The sequence below is a fragment of the Trichechus manatus genome, unplaced genomic scaffold (assembly GCF_000243295.1).
Source record: "Trichechus manatus latirostris isolate Lorelei unplaced genomic scaffold, TriManLat1.0 scaffold00032, whole genome shotgun sequence".
In the NCBI taxonomy this organism is placed as follows: Eukaryota; Metazoa; Chordata; class Mammalia; order Sirenia; family Trichechidae; genus Trichechus; species Trichechus manatus.
The window spans coordinates 19924052-19944491 of NW_004443968.1; the positions used below are offsets into that span (position 1 = coordinate 19924052).

At 40.7% G+C, this 20440-nt stretch overlaps 1 protein-coding gene across 5 annotated transcripts in view; it reads left to right on the forward strand.

The window, feature by feature from the left end:
• Positions 1-6321: 6321 nt before the first annotated feature.
• The window catches only part of MACIR (macrophage immunometabolism regulator), a 27123-nt gene continuing 13004 nt past the window's right edge, over positions 6322-20440 (forward strand). For 2 of the 5 annotated variants that reach the window (XR_002823838.1, XM_023730163.1), the window contains exon 1: positions 12854-14639. The gene's annotated coding sequence lies outside the window, so the exon portion shown is untranslated. Of the gene's footprint in view, positions 6515-7870; positions 7885-12853; positions 14640-20440 lie in introns of those variants that run through there. The other 3 variants (XM_004375060.3, XM_023730164.1, XM_023730165.1) reach the window with 3 other exon arrangements.

A 20440-nucleotide genomic window follows, 5' to 3' on the forward strand; every position in this document is an offset into this window, starting at 1 on the left:
ATAACTGGGATCTTCTAAAAATTAAACACTTATGCTTATCAAAAGACTTCACCAAAGGAGTAAAAAGAGAAGCTACAGACTAGGAAAAAATTTTTGGACATTACAAGTCAGACAAAGTTCTAAACTCTAAAATCTACAAGAATATCCAACGCCTCTACAACAAAAAGACAAATAATCCTATTAAAAACTGGGCAAAGGAAATGAACAGACACATCACCAAAGAAGACATTCAAGGGGCGAACAGACACACGAGGAAATGCTAGTGATCACTAGCCATTAGAGAAATGCAAATCAAAACCACAGTGAGATACCATCTCACTCCGGCATTACTGCTACAAATCAAAAACACTGGAAATAACAAATGTTGGAGAGGATGCGGGGAGATGGGAACCCCTATGCACTGCTGGTGGGAATGCAAAATGATACAACCATTTTGGAAAATGATATGGCGCTTCCTTCAAAAGCTAGAAATAGAAATACCATAGGATCCAGCAATCCCACTTCTAGGAATGTATCCTAGAGAAATAAGAGCCATCATATGAATAAACATATGCACACCTATGTTCATTGCAGCATTTTTCACAATAGCAAAAAGATGGAAAATAACCCAGATGCCCATTGACAAATGAATGGATAAACAAACCATGGTATATACACACAATGGAGTATTACACAACGATAAAGAACAATGATGAATCTGTGAAGCATCTCTTAACATGGATGAAACTGGAGGACATTATGCTGAGTGAAATAAGTCAATCACAGAAGAACAAATATTGTATGAGACCACTACTGTAAAAACTCATGAAAAGGTTTACACACAAAAAGAAATAATCTTTCATGGTTATGAGGGAGGGGAGGGGTGGGGGGTAAATACTAAATAGATAATAGATAAGTGGTAACTTTGGTGAAGGATAAGACGGTACACAGTACTGGGGAAGCCAGCACAACTTGTACAAGGAAAGGTCATGGAAGCTCCCTAGACACATCCAAACTCCCTGAAGGACCGAATTGCTGGGCGGAGGGCTGTGGGGACCATGGTCTCAGGGAACATCTAGCTCAATTGGCATAACACAGTTTAGAAAGACAATGTTCTACATTCTACCTTGGTAAGTAGCATCTGGAGTCTTAAAAGCCTGGGAGCAGCCATCTAAGATACTCCGCTGGTCTCACCCCTTTGGGAACAAGAGAAAATGAAGAAAAGAAGACACAAGGGAAAGATTAGTCCAAAGGACTAATGGACCACTACTATCACAGCCTCCACCAGACCGAGTCCAGTACAACTAGATGGTGCCTGATTTCCACCACTGACTGCTCTGACAAGCATCACAACAGAGGGTCCTAGACAGAGCCGGAGACAAATGTAGAACACAATTCTAACTCACAAGAAAATACCAGAGTTACTGGCTTTACAGAGACTGGAGAAACCCCGAGAGTATGGCCCCCCAATACTCTTTTAGCTCAGTAATGAAGTTACTCCTGAGGTCCACTGTTCAGCCAAAGATTAGACAGCTCCATAAAACAAAACGAGACTAATGGGGCACAACAGTCCATGGACAAGGACTAGAAGGCAGGAGGAGTTGGGAAAGCTGATAATAGGGAACCCAAGGTCAAGAAGGGAGAATATTGACATGTCATGGGGTTGTTAACCAATGTCATAAAATAATATGTGTACTATCTGTTTAATGAGAAACTATTTGTCCTGTAAAACTTCATCTAAAGTACAATAAAAAAAAGTTAAATAGACTTTTCTATGCTAACTGTGGAACTTCATTGTGCTTTGTTTCTATGAAAGGTATTTCTGAAAGCACTAATTTTAGTTCTTTGGCCTATCTACCTCCTTTGCACACCACAGGGTCCCTTTGACCCTTATTCAGTGGTATGCTGGAAAACTGGCTCTCCAGGGGGAAAGAATGGCCCTAAGAGTTTGCTGACTTCCATGGTGTGTATACTCTTACCATAGCTGATTTCAAGCCTCCAATGATTTAACAACTGGCTTGAAAAATTCCTGAACATTTGGCAATCAGTTCTCATGAGCCAGATAAAAGCTGACTACCACAGGCCCTTACCTGCAACCTCTTTTCCCCCAGTATCAGTAAAATAAGTTACATATTTACCGAGCACCTACTGTATGCGGGCTCTGGACTTACTTTGGGAGTTGCAAATGCCCTCTGGGGACTTAGGAGTCTATTGTGAGAGACAGTCTATTTCAGCACTGTGTGAAAAGTGTTGTGGGAACAAAATGTAGGCCAACCATGGGAATAGGGAAACTTCTCCCAGAAACCAAAAACCCATTGCCGTCCAGTCAATCCTGACTTACAGCGACCCTGTAGGACAGAGGAGAACTGCCCTATAGGGTATCCAAGGAGTGGCTGGTGGATGCGAACTGCTGACCTTTTAGTTAGCAGCTGGACTTTTAACCCCTAGAGGTGGTGACATATATATTGAAATAGAAGGAATGAATAGGCATTAGCCAAGACAGAGAGGCAGGGGTGGAGAAGAATGCTCAATGGAAAGAGAACAGGCGCAAATGATAAAAAAGTAGGATGCAAGGATGGAATTAGAAGCAGTTCAGTGAGTCTGAGATCAGTCCTCATTGCCCTTCCGAGCTCTAGCTCCAAAACCTTCTGATGGACACCTCCACTTGGATGTGCCACAGCCACCTGATTCAACGTGTCCCAAAGTAAGCTCACCTTTTCCTCTTCCCCCACCTCCTCCCCCTTGTCCTGGTCTGCCGTTTTCACCATCTCTTTCTTCTATAACTGGATACTATTTTGAGATATTATTTATGGTTTTTTATATCATCTTGTACTTAGCCCTTTGTTCATTGCCTCAAAGGAGATATGTGGCAGAACATAAAGGAGTTGCCTGCAGAGCATTCTCCTTTCTGGGCTTTCTGGCTTATTGCCAAAGGCCTAAGCCCCAGAAAGGGAATAGAGTTTATTGGTAAAGGCAGAGTATCTGGGGAAAATAGAAGGATGAGAAAGGCTTTCTTCTAAAGAAGAGATTCTCTTGGGTCAGGAAAGGAGAGGAAAGAATTCTGGGTGTGCCTGGGCAATGCGATTGAGCTCTAAATCCTGGCAGCACCATAAGGGAGGTAACAAGACTCTAGATATGATGACAGGATACGTGAGGCTTAGCAGGATGGCCTCAGACCTAGGAAATATTCTCTGGCCCAGGTGTGGTACTGGAGCAGAAGAGAGCTGAAGGGAGGGACCAAGTGTGTAGAGCAGGGCATTCCATATATGGATATGTTTGTCACTGCTGTACGTAGCCATAGGTTGGGACAATAGCATTCTCTGTAGATTATAAATCAGAGGACCTCCACTCTCTCCCCATCATCACCACCCATGCCCTGGCATGACATACATTCTTGGAACTTTGACCCTACCCAAGGGTGTGGGGGGTGGGGTACAGACTTTAAGAAAGACTAAGGACTTGAAATTGAAATAGAAGGGCATGCTGATCTTGGGCCTGTTTAGTCTTAGTTATTCCTTGCACTTGCCCTATTTTCCTCTGTATTGCCGAGGTGCTGATCACTGCAGGTTGTTTCACTGGCTCCCATGGCAGCTGGCACTCAAGTTTGGCCAATGGAAGACACTGGCAGGGGATTGGAGAGCAGGAGGAGAAGAGAGTCTATGGTTCATTTCCCCCTCATCTCTGCCATAGATGGCTTATTTGGTCATGGCTGTGTCTCCTCTGTGGCAGCTCCCACCAGAGTTTGGCCGTGATTCCTGGCCCCTGGGCTCCAGCAACCTTGCTTCCTCTCTTTGTTTCTCTAGCTGGTTGCTATCTTCTAGGTTTCCTCACCATCCCTTGTTTGACTTCAGAGTTCTTCCATCACCCATGTTACCACTTCCCTGCATTAAATCTTCTCTGTTTGTAGATAGTTGAAGTTGTCTCTATTTTCCTGGTTAGGTTCTGCATGAAACAAGTTGATTTCTAGAAAAGAAGGCATTGTGGTATTTCTTGCACACCTGACTTTGTAGTTTCTATTTTATATCTACTGTGTTGTGACCAAGGAGCCCTGGTTGTGCAGTGGTTAAGTGCTCAGCTACTAACCAAAAGGTCGGCGGTTTGAACTCACCAGCTGCTCTGTGGGAGAAAGATGTGGCAGACTGCTTCTGTAAATATTACAGCCTTGGAAACCCTATGGTGCAATTCTACTCTGTCCTATAGGGTCACTATGAGTTGGAAACAACTTGAGGGCAATGAGTTTTCATGTTGTGATCAAAATTCACTTATCCTGTTCTCTCAAGCTGTTTGCTAGATGACACTATTTACATAAGTGTATAATCCTTCCCAGACAACTGACATTTTAAAGTGATTTTCTGGAAAGGATGACTTGAAGCAAAGATGTAACTTACAAAAGGGCTATTTGAGATGAAGTGTCTCACCCTTCAGGTTCAGAAGGCCTTTCATATCACGAGGCCTATTCTATGTTTTGGTCTAATCCTTCATAAGCATGCCACTTTTCTTTAAAGATTGAATAGATTATCATAGAACACAGAAAAGCCCTGGAAAGGGCTAATTATCTTCCACCCCTTACTCCCCTTAGCCACAGCCCTTGCAATCCACAGAGATCTGAGATAAGAAAGCATCCAGTCAGTGTTTAGGTGGCATAGACATATCCCTAATGAGACCACACATTAAGCTATTATCAGCCATTAACTGTCTGGCGAATTGGTTTATTAGGTGTTCTTTGTGACACTCCAGAAACCGACCTAAATTTTGATTGGGTGAGGAGTTAGGGCTAGGAGGGGAGCCAGGAGCACTATACAAGGAGGAAGACAATTTGGAGACAATGCTCTTTCAAGAGGGCTAGGCTTAAGCCTAATAAACTTCAAGGCAAGTCAGAATTTTATTGCTTTTGGCCAAAGAGCCTCACCAAACTTTCAGAGCAAAGGGTAAGTACAAGTCATTCTTCTGAAAAGTTTATTTCAGACAGGGAGAATGAAAGTTTCTGAATATAAAATATGCAATGTTTTGGATGTGGTTTTATGAGCATGATCATCAGAACAATACTTTACTGTGTCACACAGATTTATAATCTGAAATAATTTGCAGTGCGTTCTCCTAAAGTACTGGTGCAAAAAACAAAGTTTCATTTATTTATTCAGCACATATCATGCTGTGCTAGGTTTGACATTTGAGTTGAAAAGTTATGTACATATCTACGTTGGAAATAAAGTAACTTATGTTTTCTAGAATTGTTTTTTCAGAGAGTATTAGTTAAAACTAGTATCGTCTACCTTCCCATACTTATTTTAGGGCATATAAAAGGTAGTATGAATTGTCCTCTTACTGAGGAGTCTCCAGGTGTCCCTTTGTTGAGCTAGAGGTTTTCAGGGTTGCCTTTATATTATCAGAGGCATACACAGATTCTGGGACAACTTTGAATCCCAACTTTGTATTAATCTCTGCCAACTTGGAATGCTTACGCTTTTATGTTCAGATAAAACCTTTTGCTAAAAAAAAAAAAAGAGAACAACACAACAACTCTCTTGAAGATTGGTACTGAAATTAAACATTTATAAATAATTTGGGTTGCAAGGTTTGGGTTCAGGTTCCTTCTCAGACACTTAGGAGGTGTGCAACATTGAGAGAGTTACTTAAGCTTTTTGTATCTTTAAATTGTGGATCATAACTGGTCACTCCCTCAGAACTACTGAGAGGTGTAAATTTGGAAGCATATGTATAAAGGCATGGCATACAACGTGAACTAAATAAATGTCAGTAGATAGTCTTATCGCTAAGCTTGTTAATCAGTTTGGCCGACGAGATGAACATACATTGAGAAAAGAAAATCTTGATCAAAGAGAATAATTTCTTACAAGAATGGAAAAGTTCAAATTTTTGCAGATTCAGAAATAGCTAATCCAAATACATCTCAATTTGAACTTTACCACCCCACCACACACACGTTTACTGGATATATAGCAGTTTTCTAAGATTGACCATATAAATTGTAATTTCATGGGCTTCCAGTCTTCCGATTCTGCTCAGTGCTGAGTTCTTTAAGTGGAAACTCAACAAATGACAAAACAGCACACCACTCGACTGAGAAAGACACTGTTCCCAGGCCTGCGAGTTGGAGCTCTTTAGCTGGAGCGTATGGTTTGGACTTAGGGAACGGTGTTACGGCTCTCCTTCACATTCACTACCCACACCCTCAACTTCTTCAAACCGTTGTGCGCCTTTCTGTCGCCCGCCCTTCCTCCGGGTGTCTGAGCTGGGCGCGGGAGGCGGGCCCAGCGCTGACGGGCTGCGCCTCTGCAGCCTGAGGGAGGAGGGCGGGAAGGAGGCGGAGGAGGAGGCGGCGGCGGAGGAGGAGGAGGCGGGGACTACGCCGGGCGGTAGCCGGCGCCGCGCGCACTGGCAAGAGACGGTACCTCGCTGGCTCCGCTAGCGGCCTCCGCCTGGATCCCAGCGCTGCAGCCCTGCGCTTCTCCCGCCCTTGTCTCCGGCTCCGCGGCTCCGGGCTCGGCGGAGGTGGCGGAGCTCTGGGCCACCGGTAGGTTGCACGGGAACGGCGGCTCCGTTTGCAACCTTTTGTGTTGCAGAAAAGGTGGTGGTGATGGTGGTGGTGGTGGTGGGGGGTGCCCCAGTCACTTATCCCCGGTGCCAGCCCAAATCGCAGCGCCGCCCCTTCCTCCCTGCCTCGTGTCGCGGCCGGGCGCGCGGTGTCCCCGCGGTGCTGGGGAATCCCGGCCAGGCCGGCCTCTGGAATGGACGGCTGGGGGACCCAGCGTTCCCCGGCCTCGGTTGGGTGGTCCCTGGGCGCCCAACCAGGGGGTTGGGGGTCTAGTGAACTGGGTGGAGCCCGCGCGGGGTGCGGGGAGACACGGTTCCCTGGCACAGGGGTGGGGCCGGAGACGCTGTGAGTGTGCAGCGCGTGTAAGTGAGTGTGCGGGGGCGTGCGCCCCCGTGTGCGCGCGGCGTGCGCTCGCTGGGGAGATGCGGAGATTTAGCGACCCGGAGCGCCTCTCCCGCCGTGTCGCGGTGCGGAAGTCAGAGCGCGTTGGCGCGCACGCTCGCTTCCTCGGCCGCAGTGCCCGCACAGCGGGGCATCGGGTCTGGGGGACCCATTGAGAAGTAGCTCTTCCCCGGGCCTACTGCGCTGCCGCCCGGGTGCCCCTGCGGCGCGCGCAGCGTGACTGCCCCGGACAGATAGCGCCTCCGGGCGAGCCCTGGCGGGCTTATCTCACCGGCCCTAGTCACCCTCGCTGCAGTGTAGGGGGCGAGGCCCCCCAAGCGCCCGCCGCCTGCGCCCGCTTCGTGTCTGCGGGTGCAGCGTGAGCAGGCGGGCCGACTGTGACCGTGCGCGCGCGCGTTGATTCGGACCGAGTGCTGGCCAGAATCGAAAGCGGCAGATGTCGTTTGGGCATTGCCGCCCTCGCCCCACCTGTCGCTGGTTGACTTTGGGTCGGGTGGGAAACGGAGGAAAAGGGTTTCGAGGCGGGAGGCAGTCAGACCTTGAGCAGTCGGCCCCATTGTGAAGCTGCCAAACTCTCTCTAGTGGTGGAATCTGCAAATCTCTGCCAGAAGGAGGTGGAAACTCGAAGGGAATGATGGCCCCGTCCTTTTCCCCTTGCAAGTGTTCCGCTTCCTTAGGGATCCCTGTTTCTCCACCCATGCCAGTTTGCACCCGGGTGGGTTAGTGATTTGTGTCGAGCTAGGATTCTGTGTGTGTATGGCTATGTGCATAGGTAAAACAGGAGCTGGGAACTTTTTAGTTATTTCAGGAGGAAGAATGGAGGCAGCAGCATTTTGTAATGTGCTTGCTTCTGGTAGCTGAAAGAACAATTCTTACACATTTCTGACGCTACTAGACTCTTTATTTTACGTTGTTTTTCTCCGATGAGCTACTCTACAGTTTGGGGTGTTAGTTCCTTTCTTTATTTTTTCCAACTCTGTAAAATAGGATAGACAGGATAGAAATGACTCCTTCCCAAAGTTTATTTTCCCGGATACTTCAAAATAAGTATCGGTAATTTATGAATTCCGTGCCACGATTTATGTTTATACAGTTATGTTTAATGAATGTTTCACAGATTTCTCAGTGTTTTTATTATATAAGAGTGTATGCATTATAAACTTTAAAAGGAACAGGGTGAAATAGGAGTTAATGGGTCCAGAGAGACCTCTTCATTTGTTAACCGTAGGTGTGTAGAATGCGATTTGGCCAACATTTTAGTTTTATTTCAGATGATACTGTTTAGTGATAAATGTTCTAGGATTTAAGTTATAAGGTATTTATTGACCTTAAGTAATGGTCAGTGAATTTATTTTCTTAGTGTTTTTGTTTCTGTATATTTTTAAGAGTTATTGTTCCCTTTGACCCTTAAAATTATTTAATGTGTTGGAAATAATAAAACTTCATATACAGGATTTAAAATGTCTTTGCTGATTTATAGCTTCTAGGGAGAAAAAAAATTAGGTGTTTAGCTCCAGAGAGAACTCTGGTTTTGTCGTTAGCCTATCAAATGAATAGTTGGGTTTACGCTTTCATTTGGAAAGTTAACCAATTCCACACGTGTACACCTGTCTCATTTTGGTGATGCTTCCTTAGAGGCGAGTTTCTTGTAAGGACTGCATGTAGACCTGCAATTTCAGTTACTGTCAGTCATACTCAGTGAAACTGAATTTCTTTTTTCTAAAAGTAGAAGGATGACTTCACATAATGATAAGAAAACCTGGGTAACCTAGTTTTAATTTTTTACTAGCAGATATGAGAAGAAAATGAATGCTGCACTTTAAGGAGGTAGCTACGTATTAAAAGAATTATTATTAGGAAGAGAAGGACATTTTTTGTTTTACTGCACCTGATATAGGTTGTCTTATCAGGTTGGTGAGGTTAATGATTTGTTTGTAAAGGTCAAGAATGGTTTCAGAACAGTCACACCCTGACTAACAGCTTTTTTAAAAAACTATTGATGATTTTGTGTTTCTAAGTTGCAAATGGTAAAATAAGGTTATTTGAAAGTAACCTAAAAAATAAGCATGTAGGCACAGTTTAGTGCTTTGTTTTTTGTGTGTATTGTACTTCGGCAGTTAAACCATTTTATTTCTGCTCTGTGTTCTGCCATTTGGGAAATATTTTGGCCCTTCTCTCTTTTACTCATTTTTAGAATAATCTTTAAGATTAGTGGCTGCAAAATATTTTTGTTAGTCTGAATGGCATTTTTAAAAATTGCTTTTTTTCCCCCAAGTGCTTTTTTATTATTGGTATCTCTTCAAAGGGCCACTGTGAGAAATACTGCCAATTTCCTTGTTTTTTTCCTTCATGTTTTGGGAGCTAGATTAGAACTCATAACTTTTACTCTATCCGTTTTTGCCTAAAGTTTCTGTTACTTGTCATAATAAAATTCTTAGGGATTAGTGGGAGTTATTTATCAAAATTTAGAAGGGTTGTGTGCTGGCCTTTATATTTATTTACACATTTATTTATGATTTGCGATTTTGTAAAATTTTTTCTTCCTTTTTGTTAGTGGATCTATGCTGACGCTTGAGATTTGTGGCTTTTTTTGTGGACCTGAACTTTGACATTTATTCATAAACATGGAGCTTTCTATAATTTTGGTATAGCCACTCTCTTCTTTGGGTTCCCAGTGCCTTTTGGACTTACCTCTGTTACATGTATTAAAAACCTGTTGCCATCAAGTTGATTCTGACTCAGAGCAACCCTACAGAACAGACTAGAACTGCCCCATAGGGTTTCCAAGGAGCAGCTGGTGGGTTGGAACTGCCACCCTTTTGGTTAGCAGCCTGAGCTCTTAACCACTGCGCCACCAGGGTAGGTTTATTAATTTCCTTATTTATTAATTTCTGGCCTGGTCACAGCTCTCACTCTTCGTATTTGACCCAGTGCCTGTATAGTGCTGGGAGATAATAGGATTCAAGAAATATTGTTGAATGACTGAATGAGTAAGTGAGTAATTGAATGGCTGAGTGCATACACATAAAGAAATACTCCTTAGATCTGTTTGGGAAGCCATTATGCAAGCAGACTTTTTTTTTCCTTCTTAATTCATTACCTTTGCATTGTTATATATTACTTTTGAGTAGGGTAACAATATAATTGCCAAATTGGGACACATTTGAGAGATAATGCGGGTGCTGTAAATAACTGTGCTAGGACACGAGCTAGGAACTGAGACTTAGGGTCAGCCTACTTGTGAAGGGCATTCTTTATTCACCTCTGCTGAGATCTATCACCGTACTATCACGATACCCGAGGAATTTGACGTGCTTGTTAGTTGATCTTTGCAAACTCTTCTATTTGTAGAAGCTTCATTTGCAGTCAAATACTGGGTGTCTTTTGCTTAGTCACCCACAGCTTTCTTCCCCAGAGGCCTGCTTGGCAGCTCTTGGCCATGCTTAATTTTTCCCAGTTTTATTGTTTACAGGATAAGGTCATAGGGCTCTCTGTTTGCGTGAGCAGAGGAATACACCACTATTTACAGCTGGAAGCATCGTGTCCTATAGTTTTTGCTCTGTTTTTACTTCAGTCTGTTTCTATGCAGCATTTAGTCCATCTTGTAGGAATTTCACAGGGATTCTTCTCCCTCTTGCTGACTGTTGAAAGGAGATCCATTTATGTCTTATCTTTCCAAGCCTTCATGTTCAAAGCATTAGCCAGATCAATTGTAAGTGTTTGAGGTTTATAGATTTTTAAAGTAGTATAAAAATGAGTGTTGTTATTTGGAAGGTATATGTATATTTGGGACTTTTAAATTGCAGTCTTTTAATTGTTATTAATGGGGGATGGGTAAAACCTTACTATAATTTTGTAGTAGATTTCTTTATAGGCAGTCTCTTAAAGAAAGTATATTCTTATACTGGTTTCTGGCCTCATTTTTATTTATTTTCTTTTTCTTCTTTTTCATCATCTTCATCACCATCCTCCTCTTTGCAGCTGTGCACTGATAGCGCTCAATTACGCACAGTGAGGAGAGTCAGAAATGAGTAAAAAAAACGACAATGGGATGGAGCTGCTGCACCTTGTTTTCACCTTGTACACATCTCTTGGACTCTGTTTGTATTCTATTTTTGGCTTGGCACAGGCATAATAGGGATAATCAGTTACTACACTTTGTTACTATGAAATCACCATCCGTTTCCTAGTCTTCCACATCAGCTCCAGTGCAAGAGCTGGATAAGGCTCCCTTGCTTTCAAATCCAGATTGAAGTTTTAGGTTGATTTCTTTCTTTGGGTGTGTAAAAAATGTTTCGAAGTGTACATATTTTTCCAATGCATTTAAAAGCTCGAAAAGAAGACTGTATCACCGAATATGTGATGTAAATTACATGAAAGTTTGAATGAGATTTTAGACTGTTTTAAAACTTTATTTAGAATTAGCTAGTGAGCGGCCATCTAAGATGCATCAATTGGTCCCAACTCACCTGGAGCGAAGAAGAATGAACAACATCAAAGATACAAGGAAAGTATTAGCCCAAGAGACAGAAAGGGCCACAGAAACCAGAGACTCCATCAGCCTGAGACCAGAAGAACTAGATGGTGTCTGGCTACCACTAGTGACCACCCTGACAGAGAACACAACAGAGAGTCCCTGATGGAGCAGGAGAAAAGTGGGGTGCAGAACTCAAATTCTAGTAAGAAGACCAGACTTAATAGTCTGACCAAGACTGGAGGGACCTCAGAAGACATGGCCCCTGGATTCTGTTAGCCCAGAACTGGAACCTTTCCTGAAGCCAACTCTTCAGACAATGATTAGACTGGATGATAAGACATAAGATGATACTTGTGAAGAGAGTGCTTCTTAGCTCAAGTAGATACATGAGACTAAATGGACAGCTGTTGTCTGGAGGCGAGATGAGAAGGCAGAAAGGGACAGGAGCTGGTTGAACAGACATGGGAAATCTGGGGTGGAAAGGGGAGTGTGCTGTCACGTTATAGAGAGAGCAACTAGGGTCACATAATAATGTGTGTATAAATTTTTGTATGAGAAACTAACTTAAACTGTAAACTTTCACTTAAAGCACAAAAACAAAAACTTTATTTAGAATTAAAAGAGATTCAGGTTTTTCTAATATTCCACCTTTTTGATTTTCCATTGAAATTTCGAAAAGTCCAAATGAAGTATATCTCACTTTGTCATAGATGTAGTCCTGAAACATTAAGTGGAAATATTTATCTGTATTTGACATCCAGCCATATAACCAGCAATTATTTGTTGATCTATTTTATCCTGCCTCATAACTTACAATTTTAAAAATACTTTATAGTATAACCTCTTAGAACAAAGAGACCATGATTTAGAAATATTTTGTACAAAAGTTTCTCCACTATATGCCTTAGGATCCTGACATTTTTCAGGTAGGAAATAGCCTTAGAGCTAGTAGGTAGAACTAAGTACCCTCAACCATTTCACAAATGAGGTAATAAGACTTTTAAATAAAGTGCCTCCGCACACATTTAAGATAGGATTCCATTTGTAGAAATTGATTGGTAAACATTTTTGTGGAGCATAAATATTGTGTAAAAAGATCTACATCAGGGCTTATCACTGAATAGTGTCCACACTGTGTGTAAAGCAAAGTAAATGGACTTTGGAGTCAGACGATTGGGGCTTAGATTACTTGATCAAATACCTTAAAATGCAGATACATTTTCCTCATGGAGTGATTGTTAAGATTAAATTATATAAATTTCTTATAGCTCTTGTCATATAGTAGGTGCTCAAAAATATTGGTTTCTTTTTATCACCTTCCCTATTAAAAATTGTTTACTTAAATCATTTTGGGGTAGTTATATTAAACGGAGCCCTGGTGGCATAGTGGTTAAGAGCTCGGCTGCTCACCAAAAGGTCGGCAGCTCGAATCCACCAGCTGCTCCTTGGAAACCCTATGGGGCAGTCCTGCTCTGTCCTGTAGGGTCGTTACGAGTTGGAATTGACTCAATGGCAACGGGGTTGGGTTTTTGGATACATTAAGTAAAATATTAGTTAATAGATTATTAGATAACAGTTTTGTTATATTACCATTTTATGTTAAAACCAGAGGCTTTATGGGTGAGAGTAGAACTAAATCTTAATTAAAATGTAGGCCTCTTGATAACCCAATTTGAAAATAGTTTGTGGCAAAAGAAATGAAAGGGGGCATGTCTTGTTATATAAATCTAAAGTCATTCCAAAGGTTGATAACATGTAGTTTCTCGGAGTGCCTGTTCTTGGTGCATTAGCTCTTGCAGGTTGCTCAAGGAGCTGAGGAAACAAATAACTATAATTCAGTAATTATCCAATTTCCTTTGAATAAAGCTCTTCTGTACTGGCAAGGAAAGTAAATCCAGTGACACACTCTTTGCCTTTTCCCGTGTTTTTTTTTGTATTCTGTTTGAGAATGTGTTATACTGTTGCCATTTTTTTCAGACCCTGAGTACCTGTTTAGGTAAAATGAATCCCCTTAGCTCTGTTGAGCCTCTTCTCCCAAAGTTGAACACAACAACCGCAGAAACTCACCAGCCAAAGAAAGTCATTTACAGGTGGAAAAGGACTTTGGGGAGTTTTCTTGATCTCAACAAATTAACTCCATTAACTGGGGAGGTAGAAGATCAAGATAGGTTCTCTTACACTTTAAATCCCCAGGTAAGATGGGGAAGGCACAGGTGAGATGTTGGGAACCTTAAGCCATGGGGTAACTACAAAGAAGTGGTTGTTTTTGTTTTGTTTCTTTGTGTTTTCCTTTCTTCCTTGGTAGTTCTGGCTCTTTAACATTTTCCAAGAGCCTTCCAATCATTTGCTTCACAGCAGTCTTATGAAGAATTTTTATTGTTGTTATGACTAAATGAGTAGACACCAAAAAATTGCCTATTAGTAACATGACACATCTGTTACAGGCTTTGCAACGTGTAAAGCTCTTTCACCTTCCTCATCTCATGTGATCCACATGACAAATGTATGAGGGAGGAAGGCAGTATCATTATCCTCATTTTAAAGATTGTTATTTACGTAAGGTCAAGAGTCAGAATTCTTGGCAAGGCCAGGGCTAGGACCTGTTCTTTTGACCCCACCCTCAGAATTTTTTTTTTTTCATAGGATACTGTGAAACTACTGAATACACACATAAACTAGTATAGTGAAATCAACATTTATACCCTGAGTTTTTATTGTCTCTTTAGTCCAGAGTTTATGCCGCAGAATACAGATGAACTAGCATGCTAAAATGTTTGAGGTTTCCTTTAGCTGAACAAACTCAAAATTACTTTAATTGAATTATTATTATATCCTATATACCTGGAGCCCTGGTGGTACAGTGGTTAAGAGCTCCAGCTGCTTACCCAAAGGTCGGCAGTTCAAATCCACCAGCTGCTCCTTGAAAACCCTGTGTGGCAGCTTTGCTCTGTCCTGTAGGGTCGCGGAGAGTCGGAATTGACTTGATGGCAATGGGGTTTTTTTTTTCCCCCCCCTAATATGCCTGTTAGTACCTTCTGCTAGTTTCATCCTGTTTTGCAGTTAGAATTGATTTAATTGCTTGATAAGTTGTTTTATTTGTTAAATTAAAGGTTTATTTTTATATTTCATGTTTAGTATCTGGAGTAGAGCAGAAAATTTATTATGCCTGTGTTCCCTTGGGACTCATTGGAAATTGTACACTGACATCTTCTGGGATTTAGTCTGGTGAGTTATATTTTACTTTTTCTGTTTGTTAACCACGTGTATGAACATAATAGTATCATGTGTTTTAAGGACAACATAGATAAAAACAAAGTGAAATGTCAGTGTATTATTGCAGATAATGTGCGCTACAACTACAAAACTTTTCATGGTGAGAACTGAAATACATTGTTGTGAAATGCTAGTATTATTCTGTTTGAACTGTTTGACTTTTTGATTGACTAGGTTTTCTTTTTTTATTCCTGTAAGATAAAGGAAATATTATAGAATAATATTTCAGTGGGTAGTAGTAGTTGTTCTAATTTTGGTGAAATTTTAGTGAATATGTTAATCTCTAAAGATTGGAGAAATAATTTGCAAAGTGTTCTACTTTATATTGCCGTCCATAAAGGCAAACAGGCACTGAAAGGAGCATCATTTTCATTTAGTTGTGTAGCAGTTCACTGCAAGTGTGACATTTATTTTATCACACCATGAATTTAAACTGTTAAAGATATGAGATGTTATCTTCCTTCCCTTGGGTGCTTTCAGTGTGTGGTCTGTGTGTCTGTCTGACACAGTGGTCCAAGTTTTTGAAGGGGGAAAAGAATTGGTCCTGATTTTTTGGCTCTTTAGAGTTTTTAAAACTGCAGTAGTGTGAGTTCGTGATTTGATGTGTCATTCCACTTGGCTAACGTCTTTGCAGATCCTTGCTTTGAACTACTTAGAGGGGTCATAATCCTGGGAAAAAGCAGAGTTTCATAATAAAGGATTTCCAAATTAGCAGTCAGCAGCAGAATGATTCAAAGGAGTGATGGGGAAAAGCAAACAGACACCTTAGTTTTTGTTACGTAGTCATAACCTGTCAAATTTGTGAAAATGCATTTTACAGTATGGGAAAAATGGAAACTTTACTAAAATTTTTAGTTTTGGGGAAAAGAACAAGGAATTTGAAAAGCCGTAAGTACAAAGTGCTTTTAGAGGATATTTCATAAGAAATAATGTGGCTGGGTCAGTAACTCAGACAATTGAAATAAAGCACAAAACATGAACAGTGGGTAGAAGCTACAGGAATATATGTACATGTATGTCCAGGGAGACCTCAGAAGAAAGGTCACAGCCATGAAAATCCTATGGAGTGCAGTTTGACTCTGACACACATGGGGTCACCATGAAAATGAATCAAATTGATGACAATTGGTTTTTGGTGTTTCTTTTCTTTTTTGGTGTATCTGTATATGATATTGGAGCCTTGGTGGCGTAGTGGTTCACAGCTCAGCTGCTAACCAAAAGGTTGGCAGGTTTGAATCTAGTAGCCGCTCCTTGAAAACCCTGTGGGGCAGTCCTACTCTATCCTATAGGGTAGCTATGAGTCATAATCAACTTGACGGCAACAGGTTTGGTTTTGGTTTTGTATATGATGTATACATACGCGTGTGTGTGTTTTAAATTAAAGGACATCCTAGCAGAGGTGCCAAAGGTGAAATGGACCAGTTTGGGAGGTAGTGAGTTACGTGTTGTTGAAAGTGTTAAATACAGGCCGGACAACTGTTGTTTAGATTCTTTCTGATTCTGAGATGACACAATTTCAAAAATCCTAAATCTGGAGGACCATTTAAAACTCCCAAATATGTGTCAAAGGCTTTTTTTACAGTCAGATTTACTGAAGTATAATTCATATACAGTAAAATCCACCCTTTTAAGATGTATAGTTTGATGAGCTTTGGCAGATGCATTTAGTTGTGTCATGGCCACCACAGTCAATATATAGAATGTTTTCCATACCTCAAAAAGTTCCTCGTGCCCCTTTGTGGTCTCTCCCTTCCCACCTCCCCAGCCCTTGACAATCACTGATCTAATTCTGTCCCAACCATATAGCCTTTTCCCGAATGTCATATAAATGGAATCATCAGTATGTAGCCTTTTGTGCCTGGCTTCTTCCCTTTAGCATAATCCTAGTTTGCTCCTTTTCATTGCTTAGTGATACTCCGTTGGACCACAGTTTGTTTATCCGTTCCTCTGTTGATAGACATTTGGCTCGTTTCCAGTTTTTGGTGATTATTAATGAAACAGCTATAAACATTCATATTCAAGTCTTTGTGTGGGCATATATATTCATTTATTTTGGGTAAATACCTAGAATTGGGGTTACTGGTTTGTTTAGTAAGTATATATTTACATTTATTAGAAATTCCCAAAATGTTTATGTTTTCCGAAGTACTTGTCAGTGGCTTCTAAGTAGCTAAAATAACTATGTCAAAGTGTGTGTAGATGAGGGAACCCTCATCCTCATTCAGCACAGATTTATTTTTTATCAAGTTTTAGCAAGTGTGATTAGCAGATATTTCCAGCCTACAATGGATTAGAAACAGTAAATTAGAAGGCCTCAGGGGTAGGCTGTTAGCAGTACTGGAAGCAGCCCAAAATGATATCTACCACATGACTAATTACTGATTAAAAAAAGGGTAGGGAGTTTACAGGAGTGAAATTTTTCTATCTGGTAAGTTCAATCTGACAAGTTCCCAAACTTGCCCGTATATTAGAATCATGTGGGGATCTTTTAAAATGTCCAAAGCCCAAGCAACACCCCAGACCAATTAAATCATAAATGTAGGGATGGAACACAGACATAAGTATTCTTTGATACTGGCGACTGCAGTGTGCAGACATGTTTGGGAACCACATGCTCGAAGCACACACAATCTGATGAGATGGAATGGAACTTGGAGGCAGGCGACCTGGGTTGTAGTTACGGCTGCTGACTTCCTGCTCTGGGCAAGCCCCTGCCTTTGTGGCTTCAGTGTTCTCTTGTCTATAATCAGAGGGTTGTGATAGGTGATCTCCAAAATGATCTTGGCTTTTAAAACTAGATGACTCTACATTTATCTTTAGACTGATAATTAATAGTCATGCTTAGAAGACCCCATTTCCCAAGGATTTGCTCTATTTGAATGGCTTGCTTCAAGTTCCCTTGAAAAGGATTTTATTGACATGAAGACACTTCTGTTCTGTATACTTAAGACAGTTATGCTCATATCTGTTTTTTCTTATATGGTATTTTGCTCTATGATGCTAAAAACAGCTAAAGCATATGGAGCAGTTTTTTTGATTACTGGGAGTGAATTTATTTGATAAGCTTGATGAAAAAAAAAATTTCCAGAATGCAGTGCTTCTCCAAAAGAATTCTGCTTTGTATAGCAATTGTGAAACTTACCAGCTAATTTCAGAGCTTGTTGAAGGGGCTAAGTTATATAGGTTGTATTTTCAAAATGTTGTGCTGTTTGTGCCAAAAGGAAGCTTAGCCTCTTGGAGAGCATTCAGAGCTGTACAGATTCCATACAGGTTGCAGTCTTTCCAATGGGCTCATCTTGGTGCACCAGAGTCCCCTACATGTGTGGTGTGGTTTGGACCTGTTTACTTTAGTCTCAGCCAAAATGGTCCTGTTGGAGGAGGAATTCAAATTTGCTTACTGTACCCAGCAAGCTCTAGCATTTTAAAATGCTGTAGCGTATACGGGGTCTTGGTGGTACAGTGGTTATGAGTTCAGGCTGCTAACCAAAAGGTTGGCAGGTTGAATCCACCAGCTACTCCTTGGAAACCCTATGAGGCAGTTCTACTCTATTCTATAGAGTCACTATGAGTTGGAATTGACTCAGTGGCAACAGGTATATAGTATATACAGTATAAATGTTAGCTTTCTTTATTTTGAAGGAAAACTAACATTTAAATTTTTTTTTTTGTTAAACTGAGGAGGGGGATGTCTAAGTGTTACAAGTGAAATTAATACCAGAGTTGAGGTCAAAGGATAGCATGGTGTCTTTTTTTTTTTTTTTTTTGCCTGTTTTGGAAAAATCGAACACATTATCTTTTATGAAATCTTCTTTCTTCTTTGGTAATACCTACTTAGGAGCAAATTATGGAGAAAACAAGCTCTCCTGGTGAGGGTGTGGATTGTACTTTTTTTTAAAAAGGTATTTAAATAGATTTTTACTTACATAAATTAATAAATACATTCACCTTGTAAAAAATCAAAACAGTATATATAAATTTTCGTGGTAATTGCTGTCAAAATTTAAAAAGCATGTGTTCTTTGACTCATCATTTTCATTTCTGGAATTTCTTACAGAAGTCTTGTGTTTTGGAATGTGTCACTGACTCTGATCAGGGGCAAGTTCCTGAGGTGTCTGGGAGATAATTCATCATCTCTTTTTTGAGAACCTTTGCTTTCCTTTCTCTCCGTGAGAATTCCATTACACCCAAACTTTACCTGATCCCTCTAGTCATGAAAAACATTCCTGATAAATGAATTCAGTCAGTGACAGAGAAGAATAAAGGTGTTTTAAGAGAATACAGCAAAAAGAAAACAATAAGTCAGTGGAATGAGTTTTTATTGATAGAATTTCATGCCTTTTGACATCTCAGTTAAAGCTTTAGTAGGTTGAATTTTTTTTTTTTTTAAGAAGAAATGAGCATGTCACTGATACATAACTAAACCCACATATGTGAAAGTTAGTGAAGCAATTAATCCTTTGAGTTTCTTAGATGAAGTACAGATGTTAGGATGCAGTGTTTCTCGAAAAGAATTCTTTGTATAGCAGTTGTGAAACTTACCACCTATTTTCAGAACTTCTTAAAGGAACTAAGGCATATAAGTTATATTTTCAAAATATTGCTGTTTGTGGCAAAAGTTTAGGAAGTTTGGCCTCTTAGAGAGTGTTCAGAGCTGTGCAGATTAGGTGCAGGTCACAGGGCTTTGAATGGACTCATCCTGGTGCACCAGAGTCCCCTACATGTGTGGTGTGGCTTGGGCCTGTTTGCTTTGGTCTCAGCAAAAATACAGGATTGGAGCAGGAATTCACATTTGCTTGCTGCACTGATGCTTTTAAAATGTGCTCTGTGTATATTTTTCTGGCATATATAACTATTACCTTGTCTAGTGTTGTCTAGTTTTAAATCCCCGTGTATTTTATGGAAATATAGTAGCATCTGTGAACATTGCCAGGTTTTTCTATTACTGGTTGAATCATGAGGAATTTGATGTTGAAGACTCTTAGGTGTCATTTAAGGAGCCCTGTTGGTACAATAATGGTTAAGCACTTGGCTGCTAACTGAAAAGTTGGCAGTTTGAACCCACCCAGAGGCTCCAGGGGAGAACGATCTGGCGATCTGCTCCTGTAAAGATTACAGCCTAGAAACCCAGTGAGGGCAATTCTACTCTGTCACATGAGGTTGCTATGAGTCAAAAATGAACCTGACAGCACCGCACAACGACAGGTGTCATTTTAAAAATTGTATTTGTTCCTGGTATTTGTCTAATAAAACTCAGTTTTAAAAGCATTGTTCAACTTCAAGTTGACTTTTCTATTCTTGTTTCGTTTTCTGTTCTAGATCCTTCTATCCCCAGAAATTTTGCTGCTTCTGTTTTTATAACATTAGAACTTTTTCTGTTTTATGTTTCCAGTATTTATTTTTGTTCCATACTGTATATGAAAGGCATTAATGGAAGGAATAAGGGCATAAAGGGTCTCTGATTTTTTTGTGTTCTGAAATATAGAAATTATTATTGGAGCTGATTTCTTGATTTAGAGTTTATTCTTTTATTTATTTATTTATTAATGTTTTTGTACTTCAGGTGAAGGCTTACAGAACAAATAGTTTCTCATGAAACAGAAGTACATGTGTTGTTTTATGACATTGGTTTAACAACCCCACAACATATCAACCCTGTAACTTCTCAACCTCTTTTTTTTTTTGGTGAAAATACACATAGCCAAAGATACACCATTTCAAAAATTTCTACATGCACAGTTCAGTGACATACATTA